This window comes from Rhea pennata, chromosome 11 (assembly GCF_028389875.1).
Source record: "Rhea pennata isolate bPtePen1 chromosome 11, bPtePen1.pri, whole genome shotgun sequence".
Lineage (NCBI taxonomy): Eukaryota > Metazoa > Chordata > Aves > Rheiformes > Rheidae > Rhea > Rhea pennata.
In genome coordinates this window covers 929,558-953,049 of record NC_084673.1, presented here as the reverse complement: position 1 = coordinate 953,049, position 23,492 = coordinate 929,558, and the positions used below count along the sequence as shown (strand labels likewise).

At 48.5% G+C, this 23,492-nt stretch overlaps 1 protein-coding gene across 3 annotated transcripts in view; it reads right to left on the bottom strand.

Annotated features, from left to right (window-relative positions):
• The window catches only part of STARD8 (StAR related lipid transfer domain containing 8), a 90,649-nt gene that overhangs the window by 51,526 nt on the left and 15,631 nt on the right, over positions 1-23,492 (bottom strand). The window contains exon 1 of one of the 3 annotated variants that reach the window (XM_062585084.1): positions 23,326-23,348. The exons of 1 other annotated variant lie outside the window; for it this stretch is intronic. The gene's annotated coding sequence lies outside the window, so the exon portion shown is untranslated. Of the gene's footprint in view, positions 1-11,134; positions 11,250-23,325; positions 23,349-23,492 lie in introns of those variants that run through there. One more of the 3 variants, XM_062585083.1, reaches the window with a different exon arrangement.

Here is a 23,492-nt window from a genome sequence, read left to right as displayed (position 1 = left end):
GTGTTGTTTGGTCTGATCCATCTGTGCAAATGTGTATTTTGGATCTCTAACATCCCAGTGTGAACTGTTGTGCATTCAAATCCACACCAGATTTCACCAGGCTGGGATAAAGCCTTCCTAAAGAATGCAGGAAAACACGTGGGGGACTTGCAAACCCTACTTCTTCCTTCCAGGAGGTCCCACACAAAGGGCTGATCCCCAAATTAGTGTTCCTGCTGCTGCCACCTCGAATAATTTAGAAAAAGGAGCCAAAAGCTTAGGTCACTCATCTTTGTCCTCCAGGTCCCCCTCCCCACCACCTACCTCCTCTCCCCACCCCTCTCACCAATCCAAATATAAACTTGCTTACAGGAAATGCCTTAAAGAAAAGGCACCTCCCTGAGTCCTGAAGAATGCCCAGAAAATAAACTGTCTCTGGACACGAAGGAAATGGCTTAAAAAAAAAAAAAATCACACTGCAGAGCTGCTTTAACCCCTTCAGTCCCTGCTGCAAACTCAGCAGCCCCCATGTCTGAGGTCCTTAGGGAATTTCTAGACAGCTACACTAAAGGCTCAGGTGGCCAGATAAGAGAATCGTCTTGTCAGAGGTCTCTGTGTCCTTACACAATCACTACTACATCTTCAACAAAAATGGTTCAAAATCCACAACTTGGACCCAAACTCTCCTTTTGATAAGGAAAGCATCAGACCCTCAAGCGAAGCTCATAGCATGGGGGACCCACTTTTAATTTAAGGCTCCATTCCCTAAGTTCCTGGGCAGAGGATAAACCTGCACAGTTGTTCGCATTACTCTAGATGCTTCCCCAGTTGCAATTTGTGGTCATGCAGTAAGGGAGATGGGGGGCTGCACCTGCATCTTCCTCCTGCCAACCCTTCTATTTTGTTTAAATAGTCTACCCCAAAAACACTGCTCCTGCCTCCAGGAACCATTCCCATTCAGAGGCCATCTGCGTTGAAAACAACCTGAGACCAGCTGTGCTCCCCTTTGTCACAGCTGCAGCCACAGTCCCACTACGAGATACAGTCCATAATCTACAACAAACCTCTGTGATGTCCCAGGGGACTGAGACTTCTTAGCTTTACATCCCCAAAGCATATGATGAGCTTTAACCAACTCTTACATCTCCCCTCTGAGGTGTGTTATTCCACATCATGTAAGAGGCTCCTTAAAGAGGTGTGTTATGTCATTTTACAACTACTAATGCTATTCCAGAGATTCCTGCAGACGGCATGGATGGGGTTCCAGCATAAAAACTGAAATAAGAAAGGAATAATAAGAAAGGCAAAAGAGTGTGTGCTAGATCAGACTGCAAGCCCAATCCCAAACCCAATAATTCCTAGTTTGTGTGGACTACATAACGCTGCATTTATTCTATATGGGCTAGGGAGTAAAGCAGCATATGGAGGAAGCATAGATACTGTTTTCATACCAACGTTCCTACAAAAGAATAAAAAAAAAACAAGAAAGAAAGAAAGAAAGGTAAAAGAAATCCAGGAAATCCAGTATATACAGAGGCAGCTGTCTCAAAATAGAAGTTGTTCAAGGTTTCACAGGAGGCTCTGAAGAAAGCAGCTCAGCATGGAGAGAGGAAAGGCCAGCCCTGCTTCCTGGCTTCCTCCCATCAGGGGCCAGGGAGGCGATGCTGGCTAGCCCTGGAGGTGTATCAGCTGGGGCTTCTGACATGCTGCCGGGGCTCACACTGGGAGGATGCAGAAGTGATGAGAGCTCACTCTGATGGCAACACGAGTAACAGCGGCTTGGTCACTGTCACAGGAATCAAGTATTCCCAGGCCTGCAGAAGAGGATTTGTGAATAGGGCAAAAGGACCGATAAAAGCACAATGGTAGAGTTCAGCAGTGCCCCAGGGCACTCACAGGTCAAAGGTACTTACAGAGAAGAGAATTCTCTGTTATCCCCTTTATACAGAGGGGAACACTGAGGCAAAGCCTCTCCTAAGCCATGCAGCAAGTCAGGGGCAAAGTCAGGAATACAACCTAACTCCTTGTATTCACAAAACTGCTTCCCTTGTCACTGGACTGTACCGTCTCCCTAAGTGTGCCCCTTAAAAGTTGTATACTCAGGACTTTAAGTCTCAGATGCACAAGTAGTTTGATACGATTCAGCTGCTGCTGCAAAATGCCTAATCTTTTTTTTTTTTTTTTTTTTTTTTTTTTTTTTTTTTAAAAAAACACACCAGCAGCACTGGAAAAGTCATGTTGTGGAGTCACTGAGTGTGGGAAAGGAAAGGAATGGGGTCAGCTTCAACTTGGCTGGAAAGCAAAGCGTCCTTCCAGGTTATGGACGCAAAGGTTCAGAAGGAGATCAAGCTGGTCTCCCAAGAAGAGAGACAATTTCTGTTCACTGTATACTTTTTTGCCTTGTCTATTAAGATACTCGGAGTAAACAGCCCTGATGCCTGTAGAAGTCATCTGCAGAAGCTGGCAGTTACTTTGGAGAGCAGTAACAAGTGTTACCGAGAGTTCTGTAGGAGAAGGATGCTTTTAAGATGTCCAAGCAGGGTCCAAGAGATCAGAGTTACACCTTTGGTTCTACTGAGACAAACTGCACATGTAAATCAAGCAACCAGGTAGGAAGCTCACTGTCTAAAGCCTCTGGAGATGCCCAGGAAAGAGGAGCAAACCACCCAGCAGATCGAGGAATTGAGCAGACCTCTTCCATCTGGCTAATGCTGTACAGTTTAAAGGATGAAAATCTCTAAGCCAGGACACTACTGCCACAACAGAAAAAGAGAAACTAATGGCACAGAGCTTAATTTCCTATAAATAACCTTCTGACAAGTGCAACAGAAGACTGTCAGGACACAGCATGGGGGGGAGGAGGGGGAGCAACGTAAACTACCTGGAAACCTGTGCTTACAGTACTTGCCTAAAGTATCAGCAAAAGCTCTGTACTGCAAATATTACTATACTATGCTGGACACACATTTTACTGGGACAACAAAAACACCCCTCAAGTAAAACAAGCTTTAAAGTAGAAGCATGGCTTATGTTTGGCACTTCTGCTGGTAGACACATTGCAGTTGGGGATTGCACCTCCCCTCAGCTGTCACAGATGCGGCTCTACCAGAAGAATATGCTTCAGATTGCGATCCCAGCTCGTGTTCCCTGAGCAGACAGCTGTGGGGATTTGAGGCGTCAGCACCCACACACCCACACACACACCCCCCTGCCCCGAGCCTACCCTTCCAGCACCGCATCTCAGACAGTTTACCAGCCCCCACTGCCATGCACCGTCACCCAGCTTCTCCTCCTGAAAAGCCCGCATCTCAGCATAGGGCACCTTCACTGGTGATTTGAGATAACTCAGCAGGACTGTGAACTCAAGAAGTTTGAGGAATCAATGCATGTTCCACCCTGGTGCCTCTTCTGTGGGACAGTAGCTCCTGTAGGACAGACTGGAACATTGCAATGTCCTACAGCAAGATTTCTGAATTACTTATTTGGACTTCAGTTTAATTTCTGCAACCTGTTGTCACACTATCAATTATGTTACAAGATTGCCACAAGATAGAATTCATTAATTTTTGTAACAGAATGAGACCCTCAAAAGATAAAGTGACAGACAGAGCTATTTTTCTCTGCCTTTACAAGACAATCTCTGCCAAGGTAACCTGTAGGCAAGGAAGAAACTAGCAAGACCATACCACTGCCCACTAAGGAATGCTCTCTGCTCCAAATCAGTGATGAAAGATCAGAATCAGGCATACTTATTACTAAAGATAAAAAGCAGAGGTGAACTTAAAGCCAAGCTCAGCTGCTGACAATCGTTACTTTGCCCACTACAGATTCTGACAGATGGACACATCAGGGCTGAGTGAAATAAAAAGCACAGGAGAAGACATCGTTAAGGACACACTGAATTTAATGTGGCCCATAAACTCACTCAGTCTTCCATCTGCCAGGAAAATACTCTCTGCGCCAGAGAAGAAATGGGAGGGAGAAGAGGGGACTGGAGCAGGGTAATGAAAAACTCCAGCACAGTGAAGTTGCTGACCTATTTTCTCATATATACTATCTCAGGCATGCCACGTCCTTTAAACTTTTCTTTAACTGGGGGAAACTACTGCTTCCTAAACTCTTGCTTCTTCTGAGGTGCTGGCATAACCCATAGGACTTTGTTCTAGGAGAAAAGCTACAGATTCCATCGGTAGCTCCAGGCAGTAGGCAGAGGATAGAGGGAACGCTGATCTTCAGAACATAAAGTTCATGTTCAGCCCGCACAAGTAAGCATGACACTGATATGCTCATGCTCTGCAAGGCTCACGTTAGTGGTTCTCACTAATGGACAGTTTTCCACAGGAAAAAAAGACACCTTGCTCCGGGCTGTGAAACCAGAGAAACTAGCCCCTGAAAGACAGATCAGAGAGGAGGCTCTTCTGAGAAAAGGGGTAACACTCCAGAAGGTAAGAGGAGATGGGACATGGCGCTCGTTAGGGAAAGCCTTACAGCGAGATTCTGCGGGGGCAATTAATTGTCTGGGAGAACGAAGCTCAAATGCTGGGTCTGACTACCCACAGGTTCTGCTTTTACCCAATTACACCGATGAAACAAGATCAAGTGAGCTTTGAGTCACCAGTGAGCGTCAGTGTCCTAGCAGTCTTGTGACACATCTGTTTGCGACTGCTCTTGAGCGTTTACAGTTTAGTTGGGGAGCAATAAAGGAAATCCCCTCTCCCAGCGCCCCTTCGCTAATGTCCTCTGAACAAACCTCAGCCTGCACCCCCCAAGCAACTACTTCACCTTCTTCACCCCAGTCTGAATGGCTGTTCCCCCAACTAGATTTTTTTTCCCAAGTTCTGCAGCAAAGTCTCATCCTTTCCAGCTCTTCCATTCTGTTTCGTTTTGTTTTTTCCTTCTCAAATACTCAGTGTCTTGTCTGCAGTACTTTTGCCTCCTTCCCCACCACCCTGACTGAACTGGTACCAGGAGGTATTGCAGGATGCCAGCCACAGGCCTGTGCGAACACCTGATACCTTAGTGGAAGACAAGGGGGATGGGAGGAAGGGGGAGGGCAGAAGTCTTTACAGTCCTGCTTCAGCCTTTTACCATCCGAGCTTGGCAGCTAAGAGGCAGAACCCTCCAGGTCTGCAGATTTACTGGCCTAGCTTCACAAAATAACCAGTTTCCACCTCACACCTTGCAGCAGGTGCCTTTAGTTTGCAAGACAAACTCATCCCTCTAAAACAAGTGGCAGCATACTTATCCGGAGCACTGCTTCCACTTGGGAGGGGCACAGAGGGGATGTTTTGTTGCCATTCCTTTAAGAAACGGGAAGAAAATGTGACTCTCTTGTGTTGCATGAGACCAAAGAACATTCAGAAACAGAATCTGTGCTCTTGACAAGAGTGAAAATATTCTTGTAAAATTCATGTCAGGAAAAAAAAAAAAAAAAGAGAGAGAGAGAAAGAGAGAGAGAGAGAATAGAAATCCCATCATCTACCTTTGCAAATAAATTACACTTGAGAAGTGACAATTTTGCAGGTTAGAAGGATCCTCTACTTCTTCTACCTCATACGCCTGCATTAGCAGCTCTGGAAGTAACAAGCACACAAAGAGGGTGGAACACGCTACTGAGAGCTCAAAGCACTCTTCTTAAGAACTAGCATTAAACAGTTTCGCCCCACCAAGCTTTGAGCATAAGCACTAAAGACCGCTCCAAAAGGGTGCAGCAAAATTACGATTAAATCAGAATGAGCAGGCTCTTTCCAGACCCCATGTGCACATGTTGCAGTCAGATGCTTTTCACTCACGGAGATAAATGGCAGGAAATCCCCAGGCACACCCGAGCTCAAGCATACTTCGGGCCCCTTCAGTTCAGTGGTATGCCATCCTGGGAGGAGCCGCTGAGTTCCTGCTCCCAGTCAAGCAAAGGGAGGCCCAAAATTTTACTATAGGGTACACAGAGATCCAGATGTTCATCTCTGAACTGAGTAAGGAGGCCTTAGATGCTTGGATACCTCAGTACTCTTGATTCTGCTGAGAATTTGGTTTCTTGGGAGGAGTTATCCTGTCTTGGAAGGTCTGGACTTGAGGACCATGACCTCAAGAAAATCCCTGATCATTCCCATTAGATAATCAAACATGGATAGACAGGAGGTAAATAAATGGGAGGACATGAGAGGGAAACACACTGATAACTACCTTCCTGCTACTAACTGTAGGGGTATTATGAGCACTCCTCACAACTCTGGCTCTGCTGAACGTTCACCCCATCCTGTACCAGGGCTTTGACAGTCAGGGGTGAACACTGGGCACCTCTATCCAAGTCCATACAAGCCAGACAGCAGAGCTAGACCAGACCAGGCTTTAGATGAGGCTGAGAAAGACCTCCCCACACTGTACTGCTAAGGAGACTCAGCTTTGACCTGCAGCTCTTCCTACTGCTCCAGGCCTTTTAGGCAAATCATCAGATCCAAAGGTGCAGTTTGATGTCACACCTAATCCAGTTGACTGCCACATGCTCCTGCTGCTTTCTTTGCACTGAATGCAGCAATCATGATTGCACTGATGAATATTTTCCAGTCAAATTACCTTCCAAAACCTATGCAATTTCTAGATCCAGTGCCAAGGGAGAGACCATCTTTTTCCGCAGCAGCTTGAAATTCAGCAGCTGCATCTTACATACATAAGGTGTAATATCAAACCACAGCCCGACTCAGCACTCCCGTGAAGTTTTGCTGGTCCCAAGCTTCCTCTGAACTGGCAGCAACAATCTGTGACCCAAACCTGGTGTTCCAGTTGGATCTGCAAGATGGACACTGAGAAAGCAGGAGAAAAGAACCGCTAAACTTGGCTATATAACAGTGTAAGACGTTAAGATGGCAATGTGCCCTTTTGTAGTGAGATATGAAATAGCCAAGCCCCCTGGGGAACCTTCTCATTAAGAAAGGTCCTCCAAGCTGTTCTGTTTATTAAGGTTCCTTCCCACAGCTAGCCGTTAACACTTACTCAGCCTGCAACTGCCACTGGATGACAAGTGCCCGGTTCTGATAAGGAATCCTTCAAACGACTAGACAAACAGCTCCACTGTTGAACGCTCAGCAAATGTGCAAGGCCCACGTGGCAAGGCTAACATGTCAATTATTAACTGGAATAGGTCAGGCAATGCCTGGAAACGGAAAAGAGAAGAAGAACAGCAGGCAGATGTCTCTTCAGCCTGAGATACATGCAAAACTGAACAGAGTTGGTTAGAAACCCCTGGACTGGCAGCAGGATTCTCCTCTCATTGACCTGGGGTTTGAATTCAGGGTCACTCCATTGACTTCCACAGATTAGCTCAGGCCTTAATTCAGAGCAGCCCTGATTAGAAAACATGGTCAGCCCAGGTGGGAATGATTTGCTGCTGTAAGGAGACAAATGAGTGGCCCCAAGCGGGAAGGCAGAGAAATCACTGTACCAGCCAAGTACACTGGGGACCACTCCTCAAGCAGGAGCAATAACAGACTCATACAAGCAGATGAGAGACAAGAAGCATGAAGCAGGGCAACACTAGCTCTTGGCACACAAGGCCAGCGCAATCCAAGCTGTCTGACAAGCCAATTCACAAAACTGTGTAAATAATACACCAAATCAATCAAAAAGAAAACAGAGAAAATTGAAAAGGAAAGTCATTACTCAGCACTTCTCGCACATGAAAGAAAATATCGCTGAAAATACAGAAAATGACCCTGTCTCTTTAAATTTCTACACACCACTTCTGCAGCCTGGAAAAGTTAATATAATTATCTGGAGGTGACTTTCAGAAAGACTCAGCACAAGGAGGGTTATTGTGGCTCAATCATTAACCGGGGCGGGAGACCCCTGGCTTTACTGGAATGTGGCCGCACTCTGCTGCCGACGTTCCTCACCAGAGATCGTGCTGGAGCTCAGCACAAAGGTTAATGAATGCCTCCTCGGCTCCTGCATTAGCCACTGGTCATCAGACCCTCAGGAAGACCCCTGCCATTTTTCAATGCATCCTGTATTCCACCTCTAAATCCAACCAAACACATCCCTCATGCTTTCTGGTAGGGATGAGAAAGAGAGCTTGCAGAAAGAGAAGTTGAAAAAAGAGAATACTTGGCTTCTAGCTCTGTCCCTTTAAGCTGCAGGTGTCTGCTGCCATAGGTACCTCATCTCACACCTCAGTTTACCTCAATGTAGAAGGAAGATAGCATCAACATTTCCATGTATTTCTACTTGCAGAGTTGATACCCACACTCCAAGTTGCTCTTCTCACATCTACCCGTCTCATATGAGCATGCCACACTTGCAAACAAGACACAGCCAAGTCCAAAGACACCGAGCCTCCATTCAGTGCTCTAGTCCTTCCAGAGAGCACCACAAACCACAACAGAAGAGCAGAGTGCTGCCCATCACCCTTGCCTTGCTGCCCTGCTCTCTTGAGGACCAAGTCAGTCTAGGGCTAAATGGATGCACTGGCCAGTTTCTGGCACTCTGGAGGCTTTCTCCATCTTCAGTCAGTATTTCTTCTCCTATTAGTTTCATCAGAGAAGGGGAATAAATGCTTTGGGCTGAATTTCACGTTCCCCTTTGACTTTGCTCAAAAGATGCAGAACAGTGCCACTACTACTGCAGGACCTACCTGAGGCACAACATAGCACGGACGTTCTGGTAAGAGCTGCAAAGAGCCACACCAGCTGGACTTCTCATGCCTCTGCAATAGTATCTTAGTCTTTGTGGCTCTCATGCTACTACAAGAATGCCTTTTATACCCTCTACAACTAGCTCAGCTTTCATTCCCAAGTGATACATTTTACCAAATCTGATGGGCAGAGCGACGGAACAATGTCTTTATTTATCAGGTTGGGAAGATGAAAGGGAGATACCCTTGTTATCCGATGCACCAATGAATATAGTGAGATAAATCTCTGGAACAACACACACATCCTCTCTTTCATGGAGGAGCCGTTTAAAGTTCTCCACAGAGCATGCATTCAGGCACAGTAACTGATTGCACTAGGAGTCATTTCCTGCCGTAGCAGCCTCACTGCTGACACACTGCCTATATTTGGAGGATTAAACTCCCACATACATCTAAATGCAAAAACCTTCCAAAACTATGCAAACTGCACATGCAGCTCAGCAAACCTCTGCTTATGGTCACACTCTCTCATACTCTTCAAGAAATAAATAGCTTAAGAGACCAACTCTGTTCACCTACCTACTGGGTGATAATTTATTCTGTTCTGATGTCTGAATTCTACTTATTCTGATAATTTTTCTGACACCACATCTGCCTTTCAGCAGCTACTCTGATTTTCACCTAGGCTCCCACCTGGCTTGACTAAGCCAAAAAGAAGTCAAGCGACCTGCCCTTAACATCACCCAGCAACGCCTGCGTGTCTCAGGCCAGACCGACCGGGCGGTTTGTTCTTTCACTGCAAAGCCACGCAGCAATCCCTGCTAGACCCGCTGTTCACCTCTCAGGCAAAAGGCACCTTTTTTTCTCCCTAAGAAGAGCTTTTACGCTCCGTAAATTGATTTTAAAAACCTTCAAATCCTTTGAAATTAGTCCAGAAATCAGGGGAAACACTGAAGAGCCCTTATTGCATAACCATATTTTGTTCTCTCATGGAACTAAATTGCTAGCACTCTGTCCCATATATATGCTAAGTTTGGACATTTGAGGCAACACAGGCAAAGAATGCTTAACAGATACATGATAAGATTTATTCAGTTGTCTTTTATTAGAAAAGCATTTCTCAAAGGAAGTGAAGAAACCTCCCCATAATCGAGACTTTATACCTGCTTTGCATTGAGATTCTATGCTTTGTCACATCAGAAAATTACTGACAAGATTTTGGTATTAGGATCTGATCTGATTCTCCCCCAAAAGGATGGAGAAACACTTGGGGGGGGGGTTGAACTGCCCCCCCATTCCCTGCATAACTCACTGTGCAAAGAACAGCCCCTGATGGCATAGCCACGCAGGGAACAGCGAGGAGCTGCTCAGCCTGCCTCAGCGACACTTCTGATTTCTTAACTACGTTTCAGTTAAAATGCAAACAAAGACAGCACATTCATTGATAAGAATTCAAGTATGCACATGGAGAAGAATGCAAAGTACTGCCAATAACACCATGATATATGCTCTGACCTTTTGTGATTGTATGATGATCTTTTTTTAAAAAAAAAAAAAAAAAAAAAAAAAAAAGAGGCTCCTCGCTCCCTCCTCCCTATGCACCAAACAGGCCCTCTAAAAAACAAATCACAAAATCAAACACGCAAAGAATCAATGTTTAAACTAGCCATGAGCAAATACTCACCGAGGAAAACAGCCACCCACCTTGGTAACGTGCCGTGACGGATCAGTGTTAGCTCACCACCTGACAAACTGCGTGTGTCAAGCTGACAGGCTTCTGCTGAGCGCAAAGATCTCCGAAAGAAAGAATCAGCTGGACACGCGCGCGCAGTTTTGAAAGTCACGACGCAGAGTTTGCTCTTCCCCCTTCACCAAAGCCTAGCAAACCCGATGCATCTTTTTCCCTTAACGCACTGGTCTTTGGATCAGACATCAGACCTGTGCTTTCTCAGCCCCAATTTAATCTTCGCTAATCCCAGTCACGGAGGGCTGAAGAGGAGCCCCGAGAAAACTGAGCGGTCCAGAAACAGTAACGTAAGCAGCACGCTCCCTTCCCTGCGCTAGTCCCGAGACGGGTTTGGTGGGGCGAAAGGCCGACCGCGTAGGGAGCCCGGACCCCCCAGGGCCGGCGCCGCCAGGTCCGGGGCCGGAGCAGGCGCGGGCTGCCGCCCCGCGCAGCCGGGGCAGGGGACGGGCGGCAGCTCGAGCGCGCGGGGAGGCAGCTCGAGCGCGCGGGGAGCGCGTGCCGGCGCGGGGACCCTGCTCCCCTTGGCAGCGGCGGCCGCCAGGCGCACGTACTGCCTATCGCCCGCCTGGACGGAGCTGGGCGCCGAACCGCGGCGAGCCCGTCGGCAGCGCGCCGCTGCGCCCGCCGCAGCTTCGCCCCGCAGCGCCGCGCGGACGCCGGCTCACGACGCCCGGCGCGGTCCCCTCGCCCTTCTCTCTCCTCTTCCTCCTTCACGCGCACGCACACAGCAGCGGGCAGCCAGGGAAACCACAATCTGCTGCCGAAATCTAGACTGGATTTACCTTCAGGCTGTGCTGCGTCGCTGTCAAAACCACACGTCCTGGGGGGAAGAACCGCCGAATATTGGCTGGTAGGACAAAAGCAGGCAAGAAGGAAGGTAGACAGAGAGACTCCTTTAGCTCATCAGTCCTGACCGCTGCTGCAACGGGAAGGTGGCAAAGACGACGCTGGATAAATCCTAGATTTCCACATGGGAGTTGTTGCTAGCTAAGGCACTGCTGCTGCTCAGCTGTTGTCAGTGTAAGTAAGGCTCCCGCGCAGGTGGCCAGGCTCTAAGTGCGGAGCCATCGCCCCTCCGGCCGTCCTCCCACTGCCCCGGCCAATCCCCGAGCAGCAAAACCAGCTGGGGCTTCTGGAAAGCCTCCCAAAAGCCTCCGTCCGCCTCGCTGCCAAGCCAATCGTAAGGCAAGCCCTGCTCGGCCGCACGTGCTTTCAAACCGCACGTGTTAAGGCACAAAAGAGAGAGAAGTCATTTCCAAGAGGTACGCTCCCGCTGCCCCTGGCACCGAGGCAGGATCTGGGCTCTCCGGCGGGGCATTTCCCCCGCCAACCCAAAGGCCAGCTGCAGCAGCCGAAGGGGGAAGTGAACAGCCAGGTGTTCACACTCCACTGGAGATAAAGAACCGACTGCGCAACCACCCCACGCGCTCCGCAAGCACCGGCTACCGGCACAGAGAGCTCTGCCGGCGCCCCTGCACCCTGCCCCGTCCACGCCAGCGCTGGGGCAGGCGTACTAGCCCCCGTGCGCCTCTGCGCTGCCCAGCAGAACCCACAGATCATCTCAGACACTCAAGATCCAAGCCAAACTGAAATGCTGCTCCCTAACTACACACCTGGAAGCTGAAGGTAATGAGGGTAAGCCACACACACATGGCCAAGCCAAAACCTGGAGCCACATCTGCTGTAGCACAGGGAAGGGCCCGCCCACAACTTATGTGAAACACCAGCATCACCCCGGACACTGCCAGCGTCCTGCCCTGCCACTGCAGACTGGCCCTAACTCCCAAGGAAGTCCTTCCCCCATTCAGCCATCCTCCCTTCTCTCCGTCTTGCAACAGACGGCAGCAACTGTCCCAGTCCCTGCTCTGCTTCCAGCATGCGGGACATCAGGGTGGGAATTAGCACGCACAAACACAGAGGCAGCAGGGCTCCCTGGGCTCCAGGAAAATGAGTAGAGACTGAACAGCTGCAACTTTCCAAAATCTCCACCCAGCTGAAACACTAGTGGAGGAGGTCCCTCAATTTTTCCCTCACAAAAATGAGCCCCTGGACACTTTTTGGATGGAAACCAGGCTGTCCCTAACTCTCCCTTCCCATCAAACCAAACAAATGGCAAAGGTAGGAATTCCAGCCTCAGCAAGACATCAAAAGGACCAGAGAGGCTGCACTTGCTCGATTTGTTTCTACCAAGGACGTGCTCATATTGCAGATGGAATTTATTTGCTCAATAATTATTTCCTTTGATAGGACAGGATGAGGTCTGGCAGCAGCGCCGTGGAAGATCCTTTCCGTAAGACACACAGGACTCACAGAATGAATTTTGGATCCTAGTTCCATGACCTGATATAACTGGTCAAAGATTACTTGCAAGGGGATGAAGAAGCAAACGGAGGATAAGGTCTAGGATATGGGGCTAAGATGAAAAAATAAGTAGTTAAGGTGAACTTGAAGGAGGGAGCTTGCTCTGTAGGAAATGGGAGGCAAAAGGGCAGGAGGTCAGAAAGTATAGGCCAGAGAGTGGAAGGAAGCAGAGAGAAGAAAGAAAGGGACATGAGAAAGGGACAAGACAGAGAAGAAAAGCAGTATGTTTACATATGAAAATACATACCACAGATGCAATACAAGGAGGGACAGGCAGTGCAATGATTTGGTGTGGGATGATCAGAACAACAGGAACAAGAATAGGTATGTTCTGAGGAAGCCACAAACCAGCTTTCCTCTCGAAATTACTGAAGGGGCTTGAAGTGCTACCCAAACACCTTAACCACCGAGGATCAGAAAAAAAGAAAAAAGTGTGTGCACTTTCCACTGTTTTCATAGTCTGAGACACTTTCAACACACATCTTTTTTTGTGCCTCCCCCAGCCACAGCCTCATCCCCGAACTCCTGCCAACCATCCCAACTGCCTTTGTGGCCCATTCTCCTCTTCAACCCTGTCCAGGTTGGAAGATGTTGTAGGCACTCACTGTCATTGAAAACAGCTGAACTATTTGCCTCTGCTCTTCCCCACTATGACCAGTCAATGAGAAGCCTATATTCAGACTGACCTTGTCTCTCAGAGGGAAGGGGCTCTTAGCAACGGGTCTTCTGAATGAGCCTGTTGTTGACATGAAAGTCTTATAGCTTTGTGTGATGGAACGTCTTGCCAGCCAAAGACCATGGGAGAGGAAAAAAGAGACTGAGGGCTTCTGTTGGCGGACGCAATTAGTTCCTGGAGAGTAACCAGTTAGTGCTACCTTCTCTGTAAACAATGGCAAAAGAAGTGGCTATCTATCTGTATCGTTGGAAATCAGTGGGTTATAGTAAAACAAGATGTGATGGAGGCTATAAGCACCCCAGTGCAGAGCCACAGCAGACAAAAGAGGGGTCAGAAGATGGTTCTGGACATCAGGAACCTAACTGAGCCTTGATCCCCTCAGCTATACTCCCCTCCCTGCTAAGTTCTCTACCTTATTTTCTCCATCAATGAAACACTGCACCCTGACCTCCCAATGAGAGTCACAAGAAGAGACAATTATCTGCCAAAGACGCAAACTGCTCCAGAGAGATGTTTCTGCCCCAGGCTGGGGCAGGACTGAAGGCGCTACCAGAATAAAATCTCTTGAAAGATACTATGGACGCAAAGCCTTGGGGTGCTGACAGCAAAGCAAGTGCTGCAAGCAGGACGCTGGATAAACAAAGCACCAAAATATGCCCCTATCCCATCATCTGCTTGTTCTTTTGAGGGCCTTGGCAGCTTGATCTGCTTTCTGGAGAGGGGCCACATCAACTCTGCACTGTCAGCCCTAAATGCACTGCAGTGGTAGTCAGAGGTGTAAGGATTAATAGCATGCAGAAGATGAAATATGTGATATATTGTTCAGGTTATTATTAACTTAAGTGGAATGACCCTGGGAGTGAAAAATATGAAAAAGCAGGGCTAAGAATGCAGAGCAGTCCAGCTGGCTCCTTTCCCTTTCTTCCATCCCCCGGGTTCCCAAGCTGAGCACATGAATAGACACAGCCAATCCATATCTGACTCGAAAGCAAGCTGTCTGAATGCAAGGCAACGGAATGACGTGACCTTACGGAGAGCTTCTAGGAACACCTCCTTCCTCTCCAGCACCCCCCACGGAAGTCAGTTAGCTATCTCAGGCCTTGCTGATCCGTGCCTCTATAGATCAGATCCAGTGCCACACTTACTGGCTTCACTGCTGCTAGCAGCAGTGCCCAGTAAAAATTCAGTCATCAGCTAAGGCAGTGGTGCAGCAGCTCTGCCTAAGATCAGGCCATCTCCCTCCCAGCAAACAAGGTTCTTATCTGGCCAAATGCAACAACACATTCTTGCTAATATGTCTCTACAAAGGTGTAACTACAGGCATAAGCATCCAGCTGAGAGTGGCAACTTGCAGCAAGTCCTACTTAAATGACAACAGCCATTTCTGGAGTTGCCAAGAGCCACTGTCACACCACGCAGTGGTATGTGGAGACCATGGATGCCTTCATGCTTCATGTGTTTTTGGAGGACAACTCTAGGGAAAAGCCATTCTCCTTGCCTTCTCCGTTCATCCCCAGCTCAAATCACTGTGAAATGAGAAGATCCTCTTCTCAGAAGGTCTCCACTGGTACCTTCTGGCAGTCCAAAAAATAAATAAAAACAGTACACCTCTTATATCACCTTCCTTGAATCTCTGAGAGAGAAGTGAGAACCTGTAGGAAAAGACTAAGAAGTATCAGTAAAATAAATACCTGTCAATATATGAGTCTGGATGGGCTTTTAGCCTACCTGGGATTTCTATCTGTTCCAGTCATACAAGTGGGGAAGGGGGCAGAGATTACACAGAATCATGATAAGATGCCACACCAATGCTAGTGTGGAGGAAGACAACGGGTTAGGGTAAGAGCTCACCACATATTAATGCCTCTACAGGACTCTGCCGTGTTTCTCCAACCAGCTCCAGGGCCCAGTCTGGAGGAGGTCAGCCTCGTAAGGGCATTCCCACTCAACACACGTCTGGCCTCCTCCTCCACTCTGTCTCACCTCCCACGGCCAGCCCAGGCATTGGAGGACATCGGCAACACAAAGATCCTTCCTTCATGTCCTTTGCATGGGTCCTGCTCCCCTCCTCCTTTACGCCTATGGAAGAGGCTGGGAATCTCTGTCCATATGGCCCCAGCAGCACAGCAGCTCCAGCATCCAGTGGAAAAAAGGCTCAGCTCAGAGGAGGATTTCAGCATTTTCCACTCATTTCCTCACTCAAGGAGAATGAGAAGGAGCAGGGGGGCCAGAGAGGCAGGAAATCTCTCTGAGACACTGAGCTATAAACAGGAGGCAAAGAGGGTAGGATGAAACCAGTCAGATCAACACATGCCCCTGTGCACATCCAGCCCTGCTCTCACTGGAGAGAGCTGGTCAGTGGGGCACTACCAAGGCAAATGCTAGGAGGAGCAAAAAACGTGCGTGCCGCAAGCTCCCCCTGCGACCAGCCCAATGAATGGGCAGTATTCACACTTGGGGGATATTAATAGTTCACGGCACACTGCTGAGGAATGGCAGAAAGCCCAAGGGCTCTCCTTCAGCCAGCACCGCTACTTGCACAAGGAACCCAGTGTGTATGTGTGCATGTGCACATACATGCACGTGTGTGTGCACACATGGGGGCTTCCAGCAAGGAGGTTAACAGTCTGCGGCTAGCACACTGTCCAGAGCAAGGAAGAGCTGTCAAGCACAGAAATGGAAACAGACTGGAAAGAAGAGGATTCGAGTTGGGAATGCCAAGTTGGAATGGGGAGCAAGAAAAGAGAGGAAGAAAGGAAAGCAAAGCTCAGTCTCCAGTTGGTTAAAGCTCACCAGGATTTAACAACCAAGCCCAAAAGACAGCCCGCCGCTAGGTGGGTGTGCGTCAACACTGCCCCTCGTGAGCACATTGCTCTTCCCAGCAGGGGTACAGAGAGGAACCGGGGGCTCCAGCCGGGGCAGCTGGAAGTGTCCTGTCCAGCAGGGTGACTGCCCTGGGACCGCAGGGAGCACCTGCAGCCAGGACACGGGAGAGGGAGCAGGGCATTGAGTAATAAACACTGGAATTCAGGGGGGCTTCACTAGCAAGGAGTGAAGGATTGTTTAGGGTGGTCCAAAGGGTGTCACTGAGAAGGAATAGGAGGAAAAAAAAAAAAAACAAAAGGGCCCTTTTAGACTGGCTGAATACTAGGGAAAAATGTCAGGAATGGTCAATAGCCTTGAGTTGTCTCTCCTCCCAGTAGAGAGGGTGGGAGTCTTGTTGCCTAGGACATTGAAATCTAAATTGGCCAAACTTCTACTAACAGGCTTGAAGAAACAAGCTTTGCCTGGCCCTTACAGGAGACCTTAAATGGGACCTTGAAGAGCTCTTCTTGTTCTTAATGCATTTAATGCTCTGGCAGGTTGAGAACAGGGCTAAGCAGCTGAATGAGCCAAGCTGCCTGAGGTTGTTCAAATACAGTGAAACTCTGGTTAAATCCTGAATCTACCTGCAGACTGCAGCAGGTACATACAGCCCAACCCAAGCCACAAACCTGAGGTCAAGTCATTTTAGGGTATCTAGTTCACACTGCCCACACTGCAGTCTAGCTTCTGCTGCCTGTGCTGCCTCATCTCCTGCCAGTGCTTGAGATGCTTTCCTTCTCTGGGTTAGGTCTAGCAGGAAAATCACAACATATCCAGTGTTTTCAGACTTTGCATTGGTTGTGTCACATCAATAGTATCATGTAGTCTCACATTAAGGACAGATTATACTGACACAAGACAAAAAGATGAGGAATAAAACAGCTGCTTTTCCTTTTTTGACTTAGTAATAAGAACAGAACAATGAAAGTTAGGTCCTCACTCTTGGTTTTCAGTTTTTCTTCTCTGCAAAGTAAGAAGAGACTTACTGAACACCTCCATCACGGTTGTGAGGCTTAAATAATATCTCTAGCATTTTGATGTCCCCTGAAAATGGCTTCAGTAAACTGCCATGGGTCCATTGGATCAGGATTCACACGTCCCCAGATTCAAACATTCCTCCCCACTGCAGAGAGAGGACGTACAGATCTGAATGCCACACCACTGCATATGTCTAATCCCTACCAAAATGGGATGGGCAGGGAGGTGCTCTCCTCTCCGAGGGAATTCTTCAGACTAACAGAATGTCCAGAATAGTTGATAGTAACTTATAAAAGCAAATATAACCTTAGACAACCTTCCATACCATTCTACAATCTCTGATCAAGTCATCTTAGACCTGCAAAGCTTGCCAGGAGTTACACCAGGGAGAAAGCTACAAGCACATACGTTACTGGTAAGCAGCAATCTGCAATAAAGCATTTACGAGGTCTCCATCCTGCAATGTCTCTTGCAATGAAGAAGTGACCCTCCTACGCCCTGGCACCAGCCTAAGCTGTTTGCATTATCAGGCTATTTCCATTCTTCTAGTTGGCTTTTGAAACATCCCCATACAGGATTAGAGAGAGAAACAGATGTTTGGTAAAAATCTACAGAATAATGTTTTCCATAACGCGTCTCAAAGCATTTTCAAATAGTAACAGCATTCAAGGCTTCCACCGCCTCTAGGATTAATACCACTACTATCATCTCCATCGATTGGGAAGGGAAAGTTGTTAACGGAAGCCCAGCACCAAGCCCAAAGGAGAGGAGGAGGAGTACAGACAGGATTTGCAGCTCTCTGGCCTGTGTTCTAAGATCCACACAAATCTTTTGCACAGACCTCTGATGCTGGGTTGCAGCAGCTTTTACAGATGACTACACTCCTCCTTCCAAATCATTTCAGGATCAGTATGCAAGCAGGATCTTTGCTGCATCCTGCATACTTAACCCCATTCTGCATTTTCCTTGTGGCTCCCACCACACAAACAGACCATGAAAGGGCACCCTCTCCTGGCCAAGACACACAATATAAAAACAATTTGAACAAGTCAAAACAAGTAAATCCATTAAAAAAAATGAATCCATGGGAAATGCATCTTCATTCTATTTGACCACCCACCCTGAAAAGAAAACCCACGCATCCACAGTAAACACATCCTGACCAGACCTGAGATAGTCATTATCTGGCTCTCTTTTTTCTACAACCAAAACAAACAGGGAAAATGTTAAAATTCTCATTCGGGTTTATAAATAAAAAATGACTGTATAAATGAACAAACAAGAAGTGGAGGTCCTGGGGTAAATTTATTCATGTGTTAATGCAAGTATTATCTATATTTCATAATTTTCCATCACTGCAGACGGAAAGCAGGAGAACTCTGTGATATTTTTGCAGGCGCTAACTTCAACGGAGTTTAAAACATGCCAGTGTTGCACCCAGGCTGCATTCACTACTCTTTCTCCCTCCCACCTTTAGGCCCCCTACTTATTTCTTAGTCTGGCCATCTGATTGCAGAACATGTCAAGACATTGCTTTATTCACTGCTATAAATGCAGGTCATGGGAACTCCTGAAGCTGGCCTTCGTCTACGCAGAACTTCTAGGTCAACCTCAACCACTGCAGTCTTGCAGACTTCTGCGTGCCCCCAGTAAAACTCCAGCAAAGAGCACGAGACACAGAACATGCCCAGCAGCGGCAACGCGGCGCGTGGCTCCCTGCCCACCTGTTGGGGCCACACTGCTGGGAATTTTGCTATGGCAGGACAGATGTGTTTGGTTTTCTGAAGAACACACAGATAAAGGTAGGTAACTATCTGGAGGTTAATTGGGTGTTATTTATACATAAGAATGTCCAAAAAATCTGATTTGGCATCATGTGTTCTCTCCAAGAGCCTAATAACAGAAGATTGGTCCTTCTGTTGTAAGCTGCCTGCTTCTCTCTGCACACTGCAGGACCTCTCTGCAGCACAGCTAACCAAGGAGCTGCCTCCTCGCCTCCTCCACCATAACCCCAGCCCCATCCTTCACTCCTCTGCATCTTTCTTTCGAGTTCAAACACAGGAGCATCATAGGAGATCAAGTAAAAGGAAAGGGAGGCACTTCCTACCACTGAGGCTTCTTAGATTTTAGAACAGGTTCTCAGGGGAAACAAGGAAGCTCCAACATGTGAGTCACTGCAAACAGAGAGGAAGCAGGAGCCTTAGTGCAAAGTAAGAAAAAGCTAGTTCTAGCTGAGAGAAGGCAGATAGTTTCAATGTCCTTTTTTATGGGAGGAAAAAAATCAGGGTAAAAAGTTAACTGGCACACACAAAATCACAGATGGAGTCGGTATCGCCAGCTGCACTAGTATAGCAGGCAGGGTTTAGTCAACGCTGAATTCCCCAGCTTCCAAGGGAGGACGGCGAAAAAGAGAAAGAGACAGAGAGAAACTGAGAGACACATACACAACAGTATCATTCATAGGAGTTGATTTTATGTAACAAGGGTCCTGTGTCTGGCCCAGAGCTCTAGGCAATTAAAACAGCAGCCACAGATCTCAAAGAAACAGCAGGAATTTATCTGAGGAATCCAGATTATGTGGCCAATGCTACACCAGAGCAAAAAGCCTCCAGCCCTGGAAGGTAAACAAGTGAGTAGAGAAGCAGCAACTGGCTCACATATCCCAACTGGTTCTGCTCCATCCACCCCATGCGTGAACCTCCCCCCACTGAAAACAAGGGGGGATGACAGCTGCATTTAACAGGATCTGGTCCTCATTGTATGCGAGAGCAACATGAATGGAGACGAAGAACTAGGTCCTCACAACCCACACATGATCTCTGTTGTAATAGGCATGCAAAAAGTAGCCTGACAGAGGAAACTGTTAATGTGTTTTGCAATCAGGTGGTCACAAAAGAAGCTAACTACTCAAGGTCTGTTACAGGGAGCGATGCTGCCAGGGAAGAAAGCTGAGAACAGTTTATTGTTCCAGAGATAATGGTGGTGGTTTGCAATTCTGAGACAGCGGTTTTCCATTCTGGTCTAGGGTTAGGAAACAAATACAGGGTTTACCAAGATAAATGAAAAGAAACAGCCACAAAACAGACATGGTGATGATTAATCTCACGGAAATCCTACTGTCACGCCTGGCTCCTGGGAGTCACTGCAGTTTCTCTGAAGCAGACTCTCAAAGAGGATTTCCACACCACGCTCTCAGCTCTTCTGCCGACCATCTCAAAATAATCTTTTGCGCCTCTTTGTTCTTGGCCCCTGCTTGGGTTGACGCTAACTCACCACAGCTCACCTGGAGGTGCCAGCAGAGGCATGGGCAATGCCAGGAGCCAGGCCAGCAGGTACCGGCCCCACACCGGGCTCTGCAGAGCCGTCAGGAGGCTCCCCGAGGGACACGGGGGAAACACTTCCCAGGGCCCTCATGTGCCTCTCCCTCAGAAAACTAAGGTAGTAGAGACTGTTGGGATCGACTGCATTTTTGTCAAAATATACCAGTTCCTTCAGGCCAGCGTCCTGATCACGTGCCAGTGAACTTTCCTTCACAAGAGCTTTACTCTTTGGAAAACCCCATTTTACTCCACCACTATGCACGACAAAGTAAGGTGACCTTCCGGTCTCTGTGAAATAAATTATAGCTGTCTGGCATGCTTTGGACCATGCCTGAAGAAATCCTTTAAAAGCAAAGGAGGTGCATCTCCAACAGAAATCTCCGGGCAGGTATTAGATCTAATTCTTCACTGAGTATTTGAGCTGACTGCAAAGCCAAACGATCGCAGTTCCTCTTTCGCAGAACTCAAATTGCTTTCAAGATCGTTATCTATGCAGTCATCATAATCATCTTCAAAAGCCCTATCAAGATTAATTTCCCCAGTTTTGGTACTGAAGTTACAAATGAAGAACACTTAAAACATTTTTAAGTCTGAATAAAAAGAACTGATAAAAATATCATTTTAAAAAATCCAAAAACAAAATAATACAAATTTCTGTAATAAAAAGGGCAAAGTTCTTTTCCTTAGAGGGATGGTGGAATGGAAGGGATTTTAAAAGCAGTTTTAAATGAAGTTTTATACGTCAAAAAGTCTAAGCTGTTTCACCAAGCATCATGTTACAAACTCTTGATGCCTTTGAGGGTGGGGAGGGAGAAACGTCTCATTTCTTGCCAATGCTGCTGATTGATGCACGCTACCAGGTAACCAGTCTGTCCTACACGAGAGGCCAAGATCGCAGATTTGACGTCATTAGAATGACGTGCACAAAGCACAACTCTGGTCAGATCAAATGCACGCACACCTCCTCGTTCGTACGGAACGACCCAAAGCGCCTCGCACCGGGCTGATGCCAGCCCCGTGCTTGTTTCACAGTGCCTGAGGGAGCGCAGATGCTGACGGCTGATCTCGCATAAAGTTAAATCTGTTCAGGCATAGTGCAGTACATCTGATGACGTAACGTTAACACGTGAACTCGCTCTTGAACAAACCTGAACCACAAGAGTCAGCTCTTACAAGTCAGCACTTTGCACTAGGTGGACACAAGCATTTTGAATCCTGCGTTGGGAGTCTCTGAGCCAGGTTTAGGGTATCAGAGCATCGCAGCTGGTAGGGAAATAATCCTACTTCTCAGCGCCCAAAGGAAGCTTGTAGATTTGACACAAACCAAAGCATTCAGCGAGGAGCAATAGGTACAGAGAAATGGAGACTTGCTTTACGCAGGATGGGGAGCTACTGTCAAATGACTGTGCTTTTAAGAGCTACATACAGATAAAACCCTTACAGGGAGGAGCCCAGCAGGAGGCCACAGTTACTGGACTCAAGCTGCAACATTTCAGCAGTTTTTAACTAACCAGGGCAATTCACAGCCCGCTCTCAGCTACCCTCTCTCTTGACAGCCCCTCAGGCTGTGATGTGTTTTAGGAGTGATAATTGACTCAAGGCACCTTTTGCTTTGGGACCTCCTGGCTCCTCACCCTCCCTGAGATGTGCTCAAAGTCAAGGCACTCGCTCTCTGAGGCTCCCAGCATTTTAAATATCTTCCAGTGTCTTCAGTGACAAAGAGACAGCTGAGGCTGCAGTAACATTTAGACTCCTTATGCTGTTATGTTAGGATCTGAATGCACAGAATAGTCCCTACTATGGAGCCGGCAAGTAGAACGATGTCAGTATTTGTAATATTAAAGTAACAGCACAACCCAAGGCTCTACCCTGCATTTCCCTTACAAGTCATCATAAACACGTTAAATTCCAGCAGCACTACGGTTTTATTGCAGGTATCAGCAGACATGACCTGTCCCTCTTGGTGCACTAGGATCATCCCTCAACCTGGCCCAATTACACCAGCAAGCAGGTACACCAAGCCAGGATGTCACCACATTTGGAATGTTTTAGATAAAAAGGGAAACGATAACCTCAGACGCTGTTCATCACGACTCAAAGCAGGCTGCACCCTATCTTTTATATTTTACCCCATGCTAGCTCTTTTTTTTAACTCCACCTTTTCTCCCTCCTGTGCCTCCCCTGCGCTTCCACACCGCACACCAACCGCTCCTTCTGCGTGCCCCCAACAGCCCTGCGCACCGCGCTCCAGCCCTGTGCGTGGCTGGACCACTCCACGCGCCCCCTCAAGTTCCTGCCGGGCCGCTGGCGCCGGGGAACAGCTCTCCGAGTCCCCGGCGCACGCCTGCCCAGCACCGGGCTCTCCGGCCCCCCGAGGCCCCCGACGACGCTTCGCCAGCCTGCCGGAACCGACGCGTGGAAGGAAACGTCCGCACGTTTGATCGCTTGCCACCAACCACGCAAACTCTGCTCCCAGGCACGTAACTGCAGAGTTGGTTTCTCTCCCGCCTTTCAATTGTTTTTGACAGAAAGCAGGAAAAGAAACAACAGAAGAGTCACAGCAGTGATGGGGCTTTTGCGAGGGAAAGGAAACCGAGCTCCCGAGCGAAGCGAGACGCCCCGGGAGCCGCCGCGGCAGCCGCCGGGACGCTGCCGGGCCGGAGCCGGCGGATTTCCCGCGGCACGTCGCTGCCCCCTCGGCCGGGGCCTGGCCGGGCCGCCCCGGGCCGCGGAGCGCCGCGGAGCGCCGCGGAGCCCCGCGGCCGCCACTCACCTGCTCGCCCGCGGCGCCGCCCGCCGCCGCGCCGGCCCCAGCCGCAGGGCGCAGCGGCCGCGGCTCGGCGGAGCCGCAGCCCCAGGGAGCGCCCGGGGCCGGGGCCGGGGCCGGGGCCGGGGCCGGGGCCGGGGCCGGGGCCGGGCGGCAGCGGCGGCTGCTGCCCA